The sequence below is a fragment of the Diadema antillarum genome, unplaced genomic scaffold, assembly GCF_040938485.1.
Source record: "Diadema antillarum isolate AM-2024a unplaced genomic scaffold, OU_Dant_1.0 seq00000897_RagTag, whole genome shotgun sequence".
In the NCBI taxonomy this organism is placed as follows: Eukaryota; Metazoa; Echinodermata; class Echinoidea; order Diadematoida; family Diadematidae; genus Diadema; species Diadema antillarum.
The window spans coordinates 74,771-95,989 of NW_027271758.1; the positions used below are offsets into that span (position 1 = coordinate 74,771).

General features: G+C 37.9%; 1 pseudogene; it reads right to left on the reverse strand.

Moving 5' to 3' along the window:
• Nucleotides 1–12,713: 12,713 nt before the first annotated feature.
• Nucleotides 12,714–18,256, reverse strand: LOC139741019 (arylsulfatase A-like; annotated as a pseudogene).
• Between the last annotated feature and the right edge of the window lie 2,963 nt (nucleotides 18,257–21,219).

Consider the following 21,219-nt stretch of genomic DNA (forward strand, 5'->3'; position numbering starts at 1 on the left):
TAGTGAATGTTCTTGTGGAGACATGCCATTGTAGCTGGCTTTGTGTTTAAAATGGGACATGATGTCACATGCACTCAGACGCAGCAGTAACCAGGAAGCTAGAATGAATAGCAGTCATCCTGTGTTTTTCATTTGATGCTGTATTGTGCAGATGAGCAGGCAGAAGTACTTACCCAATATGTTTGATATTTTTCTGGGTTGTTTGCCCTTTTCGGTAGTAGAGACTCCAGGGAGGATAGGTCTTAAAACGAGCATTAAGAAAGTGTCTGCAAGGTGACAGATTTTAGCCAGAAACTTAAAAAAACAAAAACAAACAAAACAAAACACTTCTTTTGAAATATATGTCCGTTAGTTGCAATTACCATGGCAAAACTCTGTAAATCCTGCTAGTGGCCACCATGGTAGTTCTGTTTATTAGGACTCTTAGCACTACATATTCTTTTGTTTTTGTGTTTCTTTTTTTTTTCACAAACAGCAGGGGCCATTTTCGGATTATGGCTCTGTAATAGTGGTCAAGAATTTGTTATCTGGGTGAGGTCACATGGTTTGAAAGTGCACCATTCCTCCATAACAATTGTCAAGAAAATGTTTTGAGTTATGGTCATGTGGTTTGAAAGTTGTGGTTAAGGTAGTGGGGGAAGATTTGTTCAGGGACAACTAAAAACAAAACAAAAAACTTAAACAGCAACAAGGTTGTGTGTTTTGTTTGTTCATTTTTTTTTTTGTGGGGGGTGGGTCTGTTATGTGATTTGATTAGTGTACCACAACCGAAAGACCGAATAAGCTATGTTGTCATCATCATTATTATTCTAATTTTGTCCACCTGTAGCATGAAATGTAGCATGTAGAGCAGTAGGTAAATTTTACAGTACAAAATGATGCATGTGTTTGAATGTGTGAAGGGTGCATGGTAATGATTGGAAAGTGTTGCGAATAGCAAGTAATGTCTCTTTCTTTGGTTTGCTTCGTTTTTTTTTCAAGTGGAGGGGGGGGGGTAGCTTCTTTTAGGAAAGAGAGGAAAGAGAACAGAAATCTCAAAGCTTCAGCAGTGATCGATTTTCAAAAAATTGTAATCATACAATTTTATGTTAATCATACAATGATATCAATATCAGGTGGTGTAGATTAGAATTATATACCTATATTTGTGTTTCCTCAGAATTTTCATTCAGGGATTGGTTGTAAAGTCCTGCCACAATTAAATTATCAAAAGCAAATCATTTCATGTCACTCGAGGAAATAGATCCTCCTAGCACAGAAATGTGGATGGAAGATATTCTTGGACAGCTGATGGTGAAAGGGCAGAGGAATTTCACTTAAGGTTGCATGTATGCCAATTTATTATTTTTTTTTTATAGCGTATGGCAGATGTTGATTTAGATGCAATATATTTGTAAATATGTACATAATAGACAGAAGTGGAATGTTCTTGTACAGGTAAAAACTGCAAAATTAATGAAAGTTATACATGTACTGATATTTCTGTTGTTTCAAAAGAGAAATCCTGTGCTTTGAGAGATGGATATGCTTAGAGCGGTTCATTCCAGATATCTGGAAAAAAAAAAGAAAAGAAATAGAAAACCATGTGTGGAAGTCATTATGTCTGTGCACTTAGAAACATTGTATTAAGCTCATTACAAATGTAATGTATTATTATTATTATTATTATTGTTATTATTATTATTATTATTATTATTATTATTATTATTATTATTATTATTATTATTATTATTATTATTATTATTATTATTATTATTATTATTATTATTATTATTATTAATATTATGTTATGTGTAATTCTTAAATAAGAAAGACATGTACATGTATTAATTCTTTCCCTCCTATCTGAAATTGAGCAGGAGGAGAAGCGGATTCAGAATGTTGATGTATGCATTCTCTGTTAAACAACAAAACAAAACAAAAAACAGAACCCACCCCTCCCACAAAAACAAAGACACAATGTGTTCATCATTATCCTGGCTTTTATATTATCTGGAATGGGAATTACTTTCAACTCAAGTTATTTGGAGTGGCTTACCTCCTCTCAAAGTGTGAGTTGTTTTGAATCATAGTAGCGCTGTACTGCAGCAACAAGGGAGAAGGGGAAATTTCATTGAGCCAGCTCCATCGTTAATGAAAGGGATTGCAAATAGCTATACATATACCACCACTGGGGGCGCTGTAATCTTATTTGTTGTGATGGCAACTTGGGCTTTGGGCCCTCTGTTGCTTGTTAGTGAGGTGCAACCCTCCTTGACAAACAAGCAAACAAGCAAAATGCGAAGGAGCAATTATTATGTGAAGTTATCCGTGTATAACCAGAAATGGCAGAGGAAATAAAAGGGTGTCTAAAACTTTTGTGTTAACTAATAAAATTAGTGCAGCAATTTGAGTCAAGGTGGTCAAGTGTATATCTCGGGCAGTAGTGTGTAAGGATGCAGAGGTACAGTCCTGCAGGGGTAGATGCTGAAACAGGAGAAATGACATCATTTGACCTTAAGCCAACCAGCCAATCACCAACAAGAGACTTATTTAGTGCCTCCCCTTTGCAGTCGCATGCGAACACAATTATCAGCGATCCTCTGATGAGCGTTACAAGTTGATAAATTTGCTCAATGGTGACAAATGCACACAGTCACACTCACAGAGTCTGACATATAACTCGAGTATCCTGTGCTCAGTACATTACGGGTGGCTGCGTGGTTCCATACTTTGTACTTAAATTTATTTTTGCTACACTATGCTGTGAAGTGATAGTATTGTCTGCATGTTTGTCGTTGTCACTCAATTTAAAAGCATATCGAAAACAGGCTGCAGAAAGTAAGTGTGTCTAGTGGTGATTTGTAGCTATTAGAATCGAGCCAAATGAAACCGGGTATATTTTGTTTATAAACAGAGATCATATATGCTGAATAGATTGTATCAAACTTGATGAACATAAGATGAAAAAATGTAGAGATTTATATTTCAACAGTTTTTGCAATTTTTTTTTTCTGCGAGATAACATCTTGAAGGTTTTTGTGTATGTCTTGTGTTGTATTTTTAGAAAGAAAATGAAATGCGGAACTATTTGAAATATCCAACGATACATGTGTAATTGTCTCTGATAACATGTTCTCTGCTGACAACTTTGTCTCTGCCTGATCTAGGCCCCGCTCTAGGTGTACAGGATGATGTGGCCTTTTGCAAAGAACAGTTCTATATTGGATTTCGTTTTGAATGTTGTAGTTTAACACGTGTAGTTGATGCCTTGTAACAGTGGTGCATTTAAATCGTTTGTCAAATTGCTCTGTATGTGATATTCAGCCCCCCCCCCCCCCCCATAAGAACATACCAAAACAGGATGTTTGTTTTCTTTCGCATGTTTTTTTTTGTTTTTTTTTGGTATGGGGGGGGGGGTGAGTTGGCAGTGTAATCAACCCTTATTGTCATGATTTGATGCATTAAACTTTGCAAGATAACTGTTTGTACCTTAGTTGGAAGTGTATGATTGTTGTCACATATTTTCTGTTGATATTATTGTTCCCAACTTTCATGCATCTCATCTTGTTAATTTTGACATGTTATGGTAATGTGGCATGAATTTAGCATTCGCAATCATATTTGATGCTTGACTCGCATGTTGACAATGAAATGTTGCTCCAACTCTTCAAATGCTTTATGCTTTGATTCAGAATCAAAGGGTTTCATCCCTTTTCCTGACATTATATCCCATTTCATGCTATTGCACTGGGCAGTCTATCATTCTATGTCACATTCTGATTTCTCCTTGTTTGTTTTTCTTATTAGTACAAGTACTGTATTGTAAAATTATTCAACCACTGACAGAGATCAACTTCATAACTGATAAACTTGTGTTCCCTTTGGTGATCCAGTTATTACATGATGAAGGGGACGACAGTTTGTACTTGTGTCTAAGTCGCATTTATTGTCTTGTCTTTAAGTCATAGATGTCCTTCCTGAAAATGGCCTGGAGTGGAACTCAAAATGGCGGGACTCATGTTCTGCCCACCCATTTCCAGCTGATGTACGGGCATGTTGTATCGCCTAGTCATTAAACTGGCCTTCAGCCAAACTTTACGAGTAACAGCGCAGTGGTCCCCACGCTGTCTTGAATTTGAGAAAATGTTGCGGTGAAAACACAGTCCACAGACAGAACAGCCCCAGGCTAGTCTTATGTGGGAACATTGAAAATGAAGTACTCTGTAATCACATCATGTTTGCATTGGCTGCTATCCTTGGTTTACTAAGACAAAGCCAGATGTTATCTTAAGAAATAAGGTAATGATTTGGTGCTCAGGACCAGAAGTTTTGTTATATCAGGAGCCAAAACAAATGACAGGGTTCTGAGGGACTGACGAAACAAATTTGTCAAATGAGGTTATTTGATTATATCTGATCTTAATGCTGAATCGGCTATTCCCATCGTATTTGTTATATATGAACATCTTTAATTTGCCATGTAGTTTGTGGCCAGGCACTGCCATCAGCGTTTGAATGAATGTCATGGCTTGGAGTTGTATACTGTTGATTTATGTCCTTGATGTTGTCTCTTTGTTTTTCTTTTATTAATGGCACGATGGTATGTCATGTATAATGTCACCCCAATCATTAATGTGACTTGTAATAAGCAAGGAGGGTTAAGTGGCTAACTCAACGCTGTGTTTTATTGAGAATACATTCTTGAAAGAAGGGCATCCTCTGAAATTGATCATTTCCAAGGCAACTCAATGGCGTGAGCAGGGTCTCGCAATATGTGTATCTGCAGGCCAACACTATGTAGGCGTACAACCCCTTCCTGTTTATTACAAGCTCATGGTCAATTAGTTACCAAAGCCTTTCACTGCCATGGGTTGTTGATTTGGTTTCTATGTTTGCCATTGTGGCGTGACATGCATCGTCGATGAAATGTCATTATGCTGAATAATTTAAGTTTTTATGCACAAAAGGTGGAATTTTGCATGAGTTATTATGCATGCAATTCCCATTGATTGCCAGATTGGTGTATAAGGAGTTTGAACTCACAACAGGAAAAGGAACAATTGCAGATATTAGTGATGTGAAAAATACACTGAAGAGCAGAAATGTGAAAACTGGCAGTCATCATTCATAAAAGCTTTCTTGAGACAGATAGATAATTTTGCAGTGCAAGAGTTTCACATTCATTGTACTCTCTGGACTTGTTTACAGAGCAAGATGTACAAAGATTTAAGAAAATAAGGTTGTCAAGTATGAATGTATGCAGTGACAGATTCTTCTGTCGCCATACAGCTGTTTTCAATGTATGTGATAAAGATGAACATTTTCAGTTGAAATTGAAGTTTATCTTACACAGGTCAGCTTGTGTGCATTGCTTGTAAGGCCGCATCTTGATATTTAAACGAAACGATGCGTTACCAGTAGGCTTATGTGTATGTGACGCACAGTGGTTAATGATCAACTCTGTAGGTCTGTTCTTGAGACATTTAGTCATTGTGTAGGATACTGGCACATTTCTACTTCGTACTGTGCCCATGTTCTATCGTACATACAAATTGTTGGCTACAAATTGAATAAAAATCTTTGCATTCAAATTGATCTTGATGCTGTCAAAAGCAACATAAACCAGTGACTGCTGGTGTTAAGGTCATGTGACATATCAGATGTAATGAGATCTTCTTGGTTTTTTATCATTTTCATGGCCATCTATTGGCAAGTTAATTATGAAACTACTCTACTAGGGCATTCAAAACATCTATGGTCTTTCATGGTGCACTTTTACTGGTAGAGGTAGATAGTATAAAAAGAACGTTGGAATGTTGGCAGAGTATGTGAACAATTATCTTATCATAAGGAGGTTTATTGATGTGTCTTTACAGAGAGATTAATGGAGGATTTCATGCCTGGTTTAGCTCTCTTTGAACTTGGCTCCTTTGGACCTATTCTGCAGAGGGGCTGGACAGATAGTTTGGTGAAGGGTATCTCTGGTGAATTATGACAGTTAGTTTTAGTTTTATTTTCTTCTGTGTTATTTTTTTTTACATCATGAAAACTGAGGATGAATCAAGTGTGGAATACTAGTACTCTAGTTGATGCAGAGGGAAAACTGAATGTGGGGAAAAATACATATATATAAATATTGTTTTCAAATTCATTCCCGAAAGCCAATGAATTAATGATAACAAATTGTTGGGGAAATGAATATGTACAGTTTGTTTAATTTAATAGAAAAAATGCATACTGCATTGTGCAGAATGTCATGTTTTGTGTACCTTCTTGTTTTATTATCTGTACTAGTTCCAAACATACCGTACCTTCTTTTACTATGAGTGTAATTGTTGTAAAATGTGATCATTCCCATGTTGTAGTCCCGGCATTTGGAACTTCTTACATGGCCAATAGCAATTACATTGCATTAGTCAAAAGTCCTGATGGATGTAATATTTTATTGTTCTTCCCAGAACCATTATGCAGTATGTGCCAAACTTCCATGATAATTTTGGATTGGGCATCGTTTCAAAACTGGAATAAAAGTGTGGAATCGACTCATGTGCTAGGCTAAGGAAGGGAAACAAGCGGTATGAGAAATCTGAAGTTGAATATCATTTTTGAGCGTCTGGAGTCCTTTGGCTCACAGTACATTTTCTGTCTGTACGAGCCATCCCGCTTTTCAAGGTGATCATTCATCGCATCAGGGTGTAGGTATGTAAACCAACATCGTAACTGCCAGCTAGACTCACTGAAGCTGTCAATTAATCAAATGTTTCAGGAAGTACAAGTATCATGAAGGTACAGCTCTCGTGACTCATTCATGTAACTTGTTTGTTTTTTATGTCAGTTCCCTTTTAGTTTGGGAATGAGTCAATCTGTACACATATAATGGTTCTAAATGTAAGCTGTCACAGGAGCTGAAAGTTAGCATGAAACTTTCTCTCCACAGAGAAGCCTGTCATGTTTCAAGAAGAAAAGAAGTTAGGTAAAATAGTTGTAGTCGTGCATTGTATTGTCACATGATGAAATTAGCACAAGAAATAAGCACTTCGTTGTCCCACACAGCAGCAAATTTGATGGGTTATTTTTGTGTTGAGAGTTTAACTTCTTTTCAGCCAGATTTCACTGCAAATAATGTTGCACACACCACACATCACGGTGTAGGGGAGTCTTTTTCCCACCATTTTATCATATTTTTTGCCGATGGAAACAGGCATGTTCTGACCACCCCCAGTACACCTGAGTTTGCAATCTGCCCTTAGTCCCACATGTATTTTTATGTTGACTCTCAGCGGTTGTATGCACGTTTGATATCAAGGATTTTGCTATTTATGTATAAATACTATTTTTACGGAAAAGCTTTGATTAAAATTGGTGCATCAAATGCAAGAAAAAAAAAAGAATCACAAAATGTAATCTATGTGTCCTGCTTAATTTCTTAGTATTCCGTAATGTATAGTAAGAATCACGATGTCATTAAATGGAAAAAAAAAATGTATGTCTTTCAATGCTTTGTATACTTTGAACAGAGAATACATGGGTACATGTACTGCCTTAACGTAGAGAAATAGAAGTCTGCAAACAATTTTCAGTCTGATTGCTTTTAGGATTATGGAGTGCCAGTGGTTTTTATTGATACAAGTACAGTTTTATATAATACATGAATGACCCCTTCCCCCCCCAAAAAAAAGGAATATATATACATATATATGTATATATATATGTATATATATACTATATATTATATATTATGTACATTATATATATATATATATATATATATATATATATATATATATATATATATATATATATATATATATAAATATATATATTTTTTTTTTCATATTTATATTTTACATATTATATTATATTTACATATTTTTTTTGGGGGGGGGGGAAAGGTCATTCATGTATAGATTCTATTGTCCACATTTTGGAAAATGCTAGACATTATATGAATAATTTTTTTCTTTTAAAGTGATTTCGCAAAATTTTGCATCAGACCCATTCATTTCAAGATTCTGAAACCCATGACTTTTTATAGGATCCACCAAATTTCCTGTAGTCCACAATAACTACATTATCATAAATACTGGTCAGTGATTGGTCGTGATGCAATCATGTGACTAATAGAGTGAGAATAAAAATAGTTATATTGCAAGTGAGCAGTGACGTCATGTCAGGTCATATAATTCCAGAATTTCGTTGGCTCCAAATGGGGCTAGAATGAAATGATGTGTATTTATATTGATCATGTAATAAAACAAATATTGTTCCCTCTATCACTGTAGTATAATACCTTGAGAGTTCCTTGGGGGCTAATCTTCCCCTCAAGACAATATTTTCCCTCTTCACTGTACGGTTTGGGAAAATATAATATCTTTGGAAAACTCCTGCGAAATGTCAAGTATTAAAATTCACCTCTACAGTGGCAATATCTATATACACTTGTACCATACAACGTATTATGAGAGAAGTAACCAAATTCCATTTCAGTTTAGTTTTATGTTTGTATATTTTTCTCAAAAAAATAAACAGTACATCATTGCGGTAACACAAATACGTACATGTAACATGCACAAAAGGACCTTTTTCCAAGTCTCACAAAAAAAATATACGGTAAGAATTTTACATTAACTGTTGCTACGCTGATACAATGCATTGCAGATGTAAAAGAGCAGAGAGAGAGAGAGAGAAATATGATGCAAACCTTCAAAAAGCTTAGGGTTTCCAGGGAAATATGAGTTTTTAGCATCAATATGGAGATGGGAAATAATTCAATAGTGACCGAAACGAATGCTTGCATCAACAAAAGAAAACAAATCTGGGGTAATTTCTGTACTGAAGCAGAACAACGATGTAACAGTAGCATAGTGCAGTGAGTTCACTATCATAGACACTAAATGCATATACATGTATACACGTAGAATAAGCATACAGTAAATGACACCATAGAACCTGTATGATTAGTTTCTACATTATATATCAGAGTGACTGTTTCATGAAAATGATTTTAATTTACATATGAAAGCATAAAGAGAATGAATATATAATTTTCAAAATATAATCAACTTTTTTCTGTTCATGTTCACCACTGCACAGTAACATTGCCTACACACACAGGTCAAATGCTCCATGGCATTTAAAGAGCATATTTTAGTATCCATCACAACTAGACAATATCGTCCCAAATTTCCCAAAATCATGTATCAAAGCACCTACATTCTTCACACATACAATCTACAAATACACCTAACATACATTTTCTGCCCACTTTCACTGTACAAAAGACTCAGTTCTTGAATGCAACGTTACCATCGGTACCATCTACAACCCGTATACAATGACCTACACTTTTTTTCTCATATTTCTATGACAAGTCTTCTTTTTAAAAAAAAAAGTTTTAAAGAGCACAGAAAGTTTGGGGGATCAAAAAGTATAGAAAACTCCTTCTTGTGTGAATTATTGCCTTAAAAATCAAGAATATGACTGAGCCTAGCATAAACAAGTTGGCATCATACTTGTGAGGTTGTTATCCTCCAAAGATATCAGAAAGTTTTAGTGTACATCCCCCTTCCTATAGTGCCCACTGCTATATCTTTAAAAAAAAGAAAAAAAAAATCATGTACCATGAGCAATGAAATGGAACTCTCTGGAGTTGATCTGTTGTAAGTTAACATACTTAATGGTGAGTTGATGATCATGCAAAACTACAAAATGCATATAAACACATTATTTTTTTAATTAGATACATGTAATGCTTCATGTAATGCAACTGAAACAGAAGCTTGGTAAATTACAGACAAAAATCTTAAGGATCACATGATGTACGAGAGAGTTTGATCTGACATTTTCACAGTCGTTGACTTCATTGCTTGACTTGTTCAAAATACAAGAAATGTTATACCAAAAATAATGCCACATTGACCAGGCCAGCGCGAGTAAGCCACTCAAGCTGGTCGGTCAATGCTCACTAACACACAGTGTACACACGCTTTCCCTAAAAGTTTCAAATATATCATGCTACAAGTTGAAGCACTCAGAAGTCTTACAAAACGGCCAATGTCAGGTTTCAGAGACAAAAAAAAAAAACCCACAGCAAAACTGACAATTGCTCCCTATGACTCCTTGATAGATGATGCACACATGCCTACTGTATACCAAATATATTTAGCGAGTCTAAATTTTTGTAAATGGGGACTTCCCGATAATTTTGCGAGTGGTTAAATTCGCGATTGTGGAGTACTGTACTGAACGGAAAAATGTATACATGTGCGTCACATTCATATCGGGATCAGAGTCATTATTTTCGCGTGTCTTTAATTTCGCGAATAGCACCTCGCGAAATATTCTGCGTATACAATACATGAATAAAACTTCACACATCTGTCATTGTAAGCACATTCGAGTGAGGTAGTATTTAAACTGTTCGAGCCTTTTCCCCTTTCCTTATATTTATAAGTTGTTTGTTTGTTTTTGGTCATGCCTTTTGGTGTGATAGGACAATCATATGCTGATTCTTGGTTCTGGTTTTTGTGTTATGTTTTTTATCATTATTTAGTGGCATGTCTTATCATATCTATATTTCTAGCTGAATCATACACAGTACTCTAAAATGAGGTTTCGGGTAGTCCTAAGATTGATGGAGCTACTCGATGATCCTGGTAAATGCTCATTTGATCTGTGTGGTGCTCTGGTTAGTATGCGTTTTGCAGAAATGAGTTAGAACTTAAATATGGCTACAAGTAACAGTCACACACTTACACTTCATTAGTACTGTTAATGGAAAGAATCATATCTAATGCTTAAAGATGAGTAAAACATTGCATGGAGTAAACACTTGAAATCTACATAGAGAATTCTCAGGCTACAATGCTTTCTTGTAGTACTAGTGTAAATAAACCATATTTTCACACATCTGAATATGTCCTAGGAATTCAACAATGAGCATATGCAATTCTACTTTATAGGAAATTTATTAAAATTAAAAAAATAATAATTCCTGTTTTGCTCTATAAATTCATGAGAAATGAAATAATTTTGGGATTGGACTAATTTTGCCTTTCGCTGTACAGCAACATATTTTGTTTAGTTTCAATGGTTGGGATTGCAAACTGGGGATTGGTTTGTAAGGTTTGGAAGCACTGAAAGGCACTGTGTTGTCACAGCTGTGTGTGCAAGTGTGTCAACCCTTATCATACAACATCTACAAAAAATGTAGCTATCCAATTGGTCGATTGGTCGATTGCCCATCATGTGACATTGAGTTAAAAGTACCATTGCATACTGCGGCTGTCAGTCGTGCAATTATGTTCGAGCAAAAATGGATAATGCATGTTTACCATTGCATGTCACAATAAACAAACATTTGCCACATGCACTCAACAATTACAAGCACGCTTGCAAGCGCATACTTCTGTCACTCACTTTTGTAAAACTTCAACCTGACTGCAACTGTGCAGCTACCTATTTGCCATCATCATGAAAATGGTTGCCATTTATGTGTTAAATTCAGGAATTTGTGTCGACTACATCTGTTGATGTCCGAGATGGTGTATAAAACAAATAGTGTATGGTCTTTACTCGTGCAATGGAACAAGATTTCTCACTCGTTGAAAGATGAGGCAATCTATTCAACTCGGCTTCGTCTCGTTGAATAGAGCGCCTCTATCTTTCACCCTGTGTGAAATCTTGTAACATCGCACTCCTAAACATTCACTATTTGTATACAGTGCTTTGGGTAGTGACTGGCAAGCACACTGGAATTATTTCTTTGCCGATTTGGCAAAGATGCCTGGAAACTAACTGTCAATAAATAGAGATTATCTAATCCCCCTAATCCCTATTGTGTCACCATGGCCTTCCTGTTGGACTGAGCTGAGGCACATCACTGCTCCCGAGTAGGCTTGTTAACTTTTCAACTATTTCAAGTTCGGATTGATTACTGAGTGCTGATGAAAAAGCTTGGCAAGTTAAAGTAAAATGAGTACGCACATGAAAGATTAGCTACAACAGTTTGGACCTATCTATGCAGAGAAAGAAAGTGAAGAGAGCTAATGACATGTGAAAATAGTACAGAATATCAACTGAATTCACAGCTATATATTCCTCTCATGGCACACACTGCATATAATTTTCACAAGTTTTGACCAAAAAAAAAAATATTTCTTCGGTGCACTCCACCATGTAAAGTTTCTACGATAACACCCAAGGATATTGTATAGACGCTGGCATCTCATGCATTTACGAAAGACACTTTAGCAAGTTCATGCTGGAACAAAGAATTATTGCACATTCTCTGGAAGACCATCATCACTTTTAGCTATTCCTTTTAGTCCATCAAGTTTTACTTAACTTTATCACTAACAGCAACATTTTTGTGTATCAAAAAGAATGGCAACAGCATACCAACACAGTGGTCCTGAGTGCATAAAACATAGAAAAGTGTGTGGCATGTGACATGGGGGTGGAATGCCACGAATATACCTCATGTTTACGCCTCTCCCTTGTACGACTGCCGCCCTCCCACAAGCGTGGATCTCCAGGAATTCATAAAAGGGCACCAACAAAACAACAGCTGCAATAGTGTAGATCACCAACAATCTTTAAGTCCGGCAAGGGGGACAATAGAGTGCTTTCTAACATTCTAAAAAAAACAAGAACAATCCTGATAGTGAAATCATAAAAGGTCTACAGATTACATATTCCCTATCTTGGCTGTATTTAAAGCAGTGATGAAGTATTAGAAACTCTGTTGAGCGTGTTTCCGCCTGAGACCCCCTCACAAAGTAGTCTGCACATGAGTGGGAGATACCTGGCTCTATGGGAGACTAGAGTTCCTGGTCCAGTGAGATCTGGGGAGGGCCTTCTCCCAGAAAGGAAGCCTGTGACACTGGCAGCAGTCGGGGAAGGGAGAGCAACCCTGCTTGCAGCACGGCTCCACTGACGTGCTCTCTGCTCTGTTGGTCTGAGACTCGCCCCACACCAGGGTGCGCTCATACTCCGTCTTGATCTCATGTATCCGCGCAAGGACATCCTCGTAGTCCGTCGACGAGAGGTTGTAATTTTCGCTAGGGTCCTGGTCCAGGTCGAAGAGCAGCGGAGGATCGTGGAAGGTCCGCTCGTGGGAGGGCCTGCAGTCTTCATCGTGGTTTTTGTCGTCCGAATTGATCTGTCCCTGCGTGTAGTAGTGGGCTTTGTACTGCCTGTATCTGATCGCGTAGACACCGTACTTGGGGTTTGCCTCCGTGAAGAAGTAGAAGAAAGATTCCCGTTTGCTCTGTGGTTAAAGGCAGACCAGAGAAGTCAGTCAACAAGCCTAGAGTAAGAGGATCGACTATTACACGAGGAATTATTCTGCCATAACATTGACACTTGCATCTATTTTGTTTTTATTCTTCCTTTTTTTTTTGGACAGAGTTGGCCTAAGCACCCATTTAATATCAAATCAGCATCATTCTTCATGCACTTGTCTCTATGCAAGGCAGAATGAAGGAGCAGTACTTTTGTCTCCACAGTTCAGAAACATCTAAATCTCACTTTCACAGCATAAACAGAGTAACACTACAGTAAACATTGAAACTGGCCAGATGCAGACCCCTTTACATCCAAAGTGCACTCTTCTTCACTCTATGCTTGTGCAGGAGTCCTCTGAATTAATCTCTACTGAATGGACAGGAAATGCTGTGGAACATATGCATGCTCTGTAGAAAATATAAAATAGTTAACCATACATCATACACTGGTCTTATGCTTTAATTGGGTAGAACATAACTGCACAAACTTGGACTGAAAGACATCAATGCTCACAGCTGTTATCAATGCTATCACTTTGATTTCCACCAACATCAGCAACTGAAGTCATCACTTCTTTCACCTCAGGCTATCATCAGTTCCTGACAGTATACTGTAAAACAAGAATTTTTTGCATCTATGAAACTTAAGTGAATTCTGGTGGGAGTCAAGGTTTGAAAAATAAAATGCATGCAAAATCATTCGTCTACACAATGCATTGAATGCCAATAGCAACTTGTGAAAGTTTCATGCCATGAAAAAGGTCGTCAGCTCCAAATCGCAAAAGTTTCATGCAGCAAATATTTCTGGTTCTACAGTATAAAGTGTAAAGCTTGGTATGTTTCTTCTGACATTCCATTTGCCTATGATACAATCCATACCATGGGTATTTAAAAAAAAACCTTCATCACTTCAAACTCATAATACCTTATTGTCTTCGAAGAGAATCGGAGCCATGTCCACCCCGTCCAGGACAACAGAGGGCAGTGTTGCCTCTACCAGATTGGCCACAGTGGGCAGGAAGTCCAGATTGCTGGCAAGTTCCATCGTACGGCCGGGCTTGATGCGGCCTGGCCAATAGGCGATGGCCGGAACCCTCTGGCCTCCCTCGTACGTGGTCCCCTTACCGCACTTCAGCAGACCTGCATTACCCCCTCTGTTCTCATTACGGAGGCTGGGTCTGCATGGAAGCGTCACATTAAGCAAAATGAAAAAAAAAAAAAAAAAAAACACACATGTTCAGCATCCATGTATGCTCCCTTTCTTGATGCTATCTGTCAAGAAAAAACAAAAACAAAAAACTGGCAGCCATCTTGAAAAATAGTTTGGCCAGTTGTTTTGGAAAATGTTTCAGATGACCATTTTTTTTTTTTTTTTTTTTTTTTTTTGGGGGGGGGGGGGGGGGGGAAAGGCCTCCTCTTTCTTTCTTTTCTGCAGAAGCAGGAACTAAACAATTCTCCTCCCCCCCTAAATTTTCAGTGTTAGTCAGTGAATGAGACTGACACTCCACTCACATTTTTAAGAGATCTAGAGTGGCAACATCCAAAGCAAATATACCAAACTAGTCTCCTTTGTCACTGACAAATATTCCTACATCAGAATTCTTAGATACAGCATCATGCCTTACTTAGAATAGTTTTATGGCTGATAAAAAAGAAAGAGCAGAAGTGTTGTCTTTTCTTTGCTTGTAGTATAAGATACTTGAAACGAAAACATTTCCATTTAGTGTGAGAGACACTTACCCATTATCAGACGTGAAGAGCACGAGAGTGTTTTCCAGGACACCGTTAGCCTTCAGCTGGGCCAACACCTTGCCCACACACCAGTCCAGCTCAGCCAGCGAGTCCCCGTATGTGCCCCTTGCTGTACTGTTCCGAAATTTCTGGCTTGCGAACTGGGGATGGTGCGCGTGCTGGAAGGCATAGTAGAGGAAGAAGGGATTTCCGGCATCAGCATTTCTATCGATAAACGAGTTTGCCTGGCTCACATACACTTGCCGACGATGGACGTGCTGTAGCCTTTGGTCTTGAGCACCTCGGCTATGGTGGTCTCATTGAGAGGTAAACCCCCGGTGCTGGTTGGGAGGAGGACCCCTGGGTAGATGCCAGATCTCACAGCTTGGCGGCCAGTCAGGATGGCAGCCCTGGAAAGAAAGAAAAGCAAGTGAATACATTTTGCTTTTCTTACTAAGCAAGTAGAGTATCACAGCTCCTGTCACTTGGACCCAGTGATCTAGGAGGTCTCAGATGGAAAGCAGATGAGCGAACTTTGGGGATGGTCCAGAGGTAAACCTTGCTACCCCTTTGTGAAATCATAGGACACACTCTGGCAAAGTTCACCAGGGCAATGCCTATATGCATTCCTTTGTCACCAAAGTATATTCACCCATGATATTAATATTGAAAGTTTGAAGGGACAAAATAGCAATTTTGTTACAACAGTGAACTTCTGAACTATTATGAATACAAGAAGCACGGATACAGACTGGTTGTCATCTCTGAGGTATTCATCCCGATAACAAGAAACGCACTGTCACAAAATTCATAAGTAATCATTTACACTCCAGATCAAAAGGTTTAATTTTTTTTTTTTTTTTTTATAGAGGCTCTTGACAATTTAGGGAAGAGAGGAAGATGAGAAGTGAACATTTTTGTAGAACACACAAGCACAAGAAAAATCCACTAAAGACAGCGAATGCTTTCAAGACTTCCACCAAAAAAAAAAAAAAAAATGTTCTTGATGTTTTCTGACTTTATTCTTTTCAATCCAACCCCATGGCCTGAATATCCAGTGAGGGAAATGACTAACTTTTTTTTTTTTCATTCTTTGCACTTTTTCCTATTGCACACCTTTGCACACCTTACACAGCCCTTTTCCACCTACACATATACACACTTGTATTTGTCTGTGTTTATATGTGCATATAAGTACCGTTATTATGGTATATATCGGCCGTAACAGGAGAAAAGGGCCCTTAGGGCATAAAATAATGAAATTGAGTTTTCACCACCACATTGTAGAATGAATTCTGTAGTATTAATGCAAACCGTTTTCTGAAATTTCACTCTTAATTTTCCCAATTTTGACATTTTAAAAAGTATGTTTCGTCCAAATCCTGCAACTTTTTGATGCATTAATGCATGTGCGCGCAGGTAGCTAGCTGATTTTCTTTTTTGAGGGCATATTTCTCTGTCAAACTGCACGCCGTTTTATGGCATTTGTGCGCGACAGCGTTAAGGGCCCTTTTCTCGCATCACAGCCCATATACAGTAAATAGGTAGAGTAAAATTTGCTTTGTGATTGGTTGGATTGCATCATGTGATTGTGCAAAAACTGTGGTATAGTGACGGGCCGTGCCACTATACCGAATGCTTACAGTGTGCCTATGCTTTATGTATGCAGAGATTCGCACAGCGAGGGACGAATAGGAAAAGGCCAAGCATTTCAACGTATGCGCGTAGGGCATGTTCTACTGATGCACCAGTACTGGACTGTAGAACTCCAAATACCACGGTACTAAATTATCTGCATGTGAAAATAAGCCTTCATGGGACCCATGCTACACAGACATAACTTACTACATCATCTAATACCCCGTTTATACTGCGAGCGGGTTTTCGAGCCGCCTCGAGGAGGTTCAAAAACCCGCTACGAAAAAGCGGGCTCTCGTCTGTTTATACTGCGCGAGCGAAAGCAGGCCCGAGCGGGTCTTAGCAGGGTCACGGCTTCCGTTCCTATGGTAACCGAATTCCCCTCCGAAAACCAGCGCGCCCTTTCGTGGCATCACTTTCGCGCGGAAACGTGACTGCTGAGCGCGAATTTATAACAACGTGGGTTCGCGATCCGGTGCAGTTGCTTGTTTACATCATGAACACGCGATGATCTCCAGTGATAACTTCCGGGTCGGCAAAAAAGCGGCTTTTCGAACCCCCTAGCGTTTATACTGCTGTCGAGCCTCCTCGAGCCTGCTATAGCGGGTTCTGAAACCTCCCCCCGTAGGAGGTTTCAGAACCCGACCGGACCCGACCCGACCGGATCGCCTTTTCTGAATTCTGTCTGTTTATACTGAGCTGAAAGCCTGCTCGAAGCGGCTACAGGGGGTTTCAGAACCCGCTTTTTCCTTAGTATAAACGGGGTATTAGAGTTACTATACTTGTTGTACTATCAAATAAATGCTCCTCTTGGGTGCAATATATGCACATCCCAAAACCCCAATTGGCAAAATTATGGGACAGCTACACACAAAAAGCTATCATGATTTTTAGCATGGACTATTCATTGGAGGGTAACTAGATAGGGATGGCTGGCTGACTGGCAAGGGATGCGAGCCAACAGATGTCAAGATGAGTTGTGTTGCATAGTGATAGGAACTTAGCTAGCTTGGTAGGCAAGTTGACAATACTAAGACAGTTACACCATGGTGGCGAATGGGTAGCACTTTATTCAGAACAACTCTCTTGCTCAGCCATGTTGCTTATGGCTCTCATGCAGCCAGTGTGTCTTGCAGTGTAATTGTATGTGTGTGTGTGTGTGTGTGTATATTGCCATAGCCTGTTACACAGTACTTTGCAGTGGCACATTATTACTCATTATGTGGAGGGCTCCACCTGGAGTCACATACATTACAGCAGATAGGCCAAGCAGTGATGTGAAGAAAGCACAATAAGGGTTACAATGATAATGATTCACCAAACTATGGATCTGAGCAAAATTAACTTGCCTTGAAGGGCTACACACAGGGGAGCCTGCATAAAACTGGGTGAAGACCAGTCCACCTTCCGCCAACTTGTTCAAGTTTGGAGTCGAAGAGGTGGGATGGCCATACACCTCCAGGTCACCATAGCCCACATCATCAGCAAAGAGGATGACAATGTTTGGAAGATTATCTCCTGGCCTCCCTCCTACTACTATATGAGCTGGCAGTAGGAGAAGCAGGATGTGCCAATATGGAAGAGCACTCATTTCTTTTCTTCTTTTATTTTTCAACAGGTCCAGGCTGCAACTTCACTTTCTGGAGGAACATTGGACAGTAAAAAACAGAATTACAACATTGCATTAATGTAGACACAAATTAATTTGGGGATTATTTTCTAATGATCCATTAACATCAAAGTCAAACCCTTGTTGAATACTCAGGATATACTGATAGACATATTCAAGTGTCTAAATAGCCCACATATACATGGCTTAATAGAGTTCCTGTAGCATTTGGGATTGCCACTTCAAACCATGTTGTTGTTCCATGACAAAAAAAAAAAAGTCTTATGAACTCTTATACAATGGAAGGGAATGTTCTGCAAATGATCCGAGTTCTCTTTTTCCTTGGTTGTAATAATATTAGATCAATTGCAGTTGTGAAACTCTGAGGCATTTCCATGACCATGGTACTTAAAAATCAACTGTTCACAATAGACTCTACTACGGACTGAGTACTACAGCACAGTAGATCTAGTATTCTTCTGTAGACAGATACCCGACTCATCAAAGTCTACATGATCCCTAGATCTCTATCAGACTGTGGTGTCGTGTTAACCCTAATCCACATTTTTAAAAGCTAAAATCTAAGTTTAGAAGTCTAAAACCTAGGCCCATGACTAGTGAATATGCACATGCATACATCATTATCTAAGCTTGAGATGGCGGGTGGTCTAACTCTCTAGGCAAGAACAATTGTCAAATAACATAATTTTAACCCCACCTGACCACAGACCCAGTACGAACCTCCAGCTCCACGATCCACTGCCATGCACTGCCACTGGTAGTGCCAGTGCAGTGGTAGTCCAAATAAATGGCACCGTGTTAATCATGTTATTAACCAATCGTAAAGATATATCAGCATTACTCATGTAACATGGATCTGGCATTACGCCAGCATTCTTCGATAGAACATTCTACTACTCTAACGTTAATTTACATGTAAAGTTTAAACAAATAGGGTACCTGAGATGCTAATCTGCAACAAATATTTCAATAGATGGGACTTAGCTACGTAAAACTGACCATTTTTTCGATCAACGCAGCGCGCATATCTTGCTTTCGATAGAGCAAATTAATATCAATACAGACATCAGCAAGAATCTCGCAGTAATATCTCTATGAATTCTAGATAAGTCGACGTGGTAATCACGAAAAATGAAAGGAGTCACCTTTTTCAACTGCTGGTGGTATAGCTTCGCACGCTTTAGACCTGGGACTGAGCGTCTGGCATTAATTGGATGAATCTCTAGCTAGCTCGTTGCTTCCGCCGGCGCCGTGTTCCGCAATAATGTTGTTGTCGTTGTTTCAGTTTTTGTGGCGTGTGTCACTCAGGTGTGAGTATTTATGCTGGGTCCCCCCTTTTTTTTTTCTTTTTTTTTTTTCGTCGAATAGATGTGTTTCGTCACTTTCCTCATAAAATTTAATAACGATTGATGGTCTTTGTTTGGTCGGCTAGGAGATACCTTCTGACCGGCTCAGTACGTCGGGCAGTTTTCTCAGCAGAACAGAAATCTGCCTAGGCCCTCCGGTCCGGTACACAAACAAAAGGGTCAAACGCTCTCCAAGAAATTAAGGCCTCCAAAATTTATCCGCAATGTTCAGATAGAAAATTCACATTATAAGTGAATGGATGAATATTTATATGTATATATATATATATATATATATATATATATATATACATATATATATATATATATATATATATATATATATATGTATGTATATATACAAACTTTCTGGGTCTTTAAACGTGCTCATCATAGGAAAAGTGTACAAAGTGGTAGTGTGCACATTACATGCTTTTCCCTTTAATAAAGCTTCTTTTTTTTTCAATTCAATAGTTTATTTATTTAGAAGAAAAAGAAAACATGATTCAAAGCAGTACAAATTGTCAATTTGACTTTCATTCATCTGATAATACAGTTTGTCGAATACAATATAAGGTATATGCACGAAAGATTTTTTAAAAATGAACACTTTGTCATGGTACTAAAAAAAAAGTAAGTAATCATAACGACGGAAAAGATTGTTCCACTAAAAAGCCAAGCTTGTAGGATGTGGAACACTGGAAAGAAATGATTTCAGTCTGTCATGGCCTTCATCGGGATCTGCCTGCCTGTCTAGATTGCATAATGTGTCGTGATGTAATAGGTCCAATATCGTAGGCCCTATGATATTACCTTAAAACTTGCACAAATCAATCATTTAGTACACACAGACACACACACACACAATATTGCAATCGAACATCATCTCATCAACAGACACGTATTGTGTATCATACAAAAATTGAAAAAAGATAGAAACATAGGTTCAATTCCTGTATCATACATACAATAATGGTTACAGTCATGTGTGTGTGTATGTATGTATGTATATATATATATATATATATATATATATATATATATATATATATATATATATAATTATATATATATATATATATATAGAGAGAGAGAGAGAGAAAGACATTGTATACGTTTGCACATATATGATATATATACCTATACATACACACACACACACACACACACACCACACACACATAATGTATTATCATAATATAGATTCTATTAAAAATCAGTCTTATTTTTGTGACTTAAACTATTGAAATGTCAGTGCAAACACAGAGAAAAATGTCTTTCCTAATTTATTTCAGACACATTTCAAAGTGTGGTATATATAGCTCAGATAAAAACTTAACCAATTGGATGCTTGTTTATGAGTAAGTAATTGCATTAATGATGTGATTATGGTCAAGTAATGTTAGTGGAAAATATTTGTTCCCATACATATACTGGCTATCAGAGGATACATTTTTACGCAGAATCGATAAAACAAAAATTAAATGAATTCTATATGCGATGTTTAAAAGATGAGAAAAGAACAAAACAACAGTAAAGCTTATTAAGAGCTACTATCAAGATGATGTCATTACTCTTATACACACACTTTTCATGTTATGTGCGT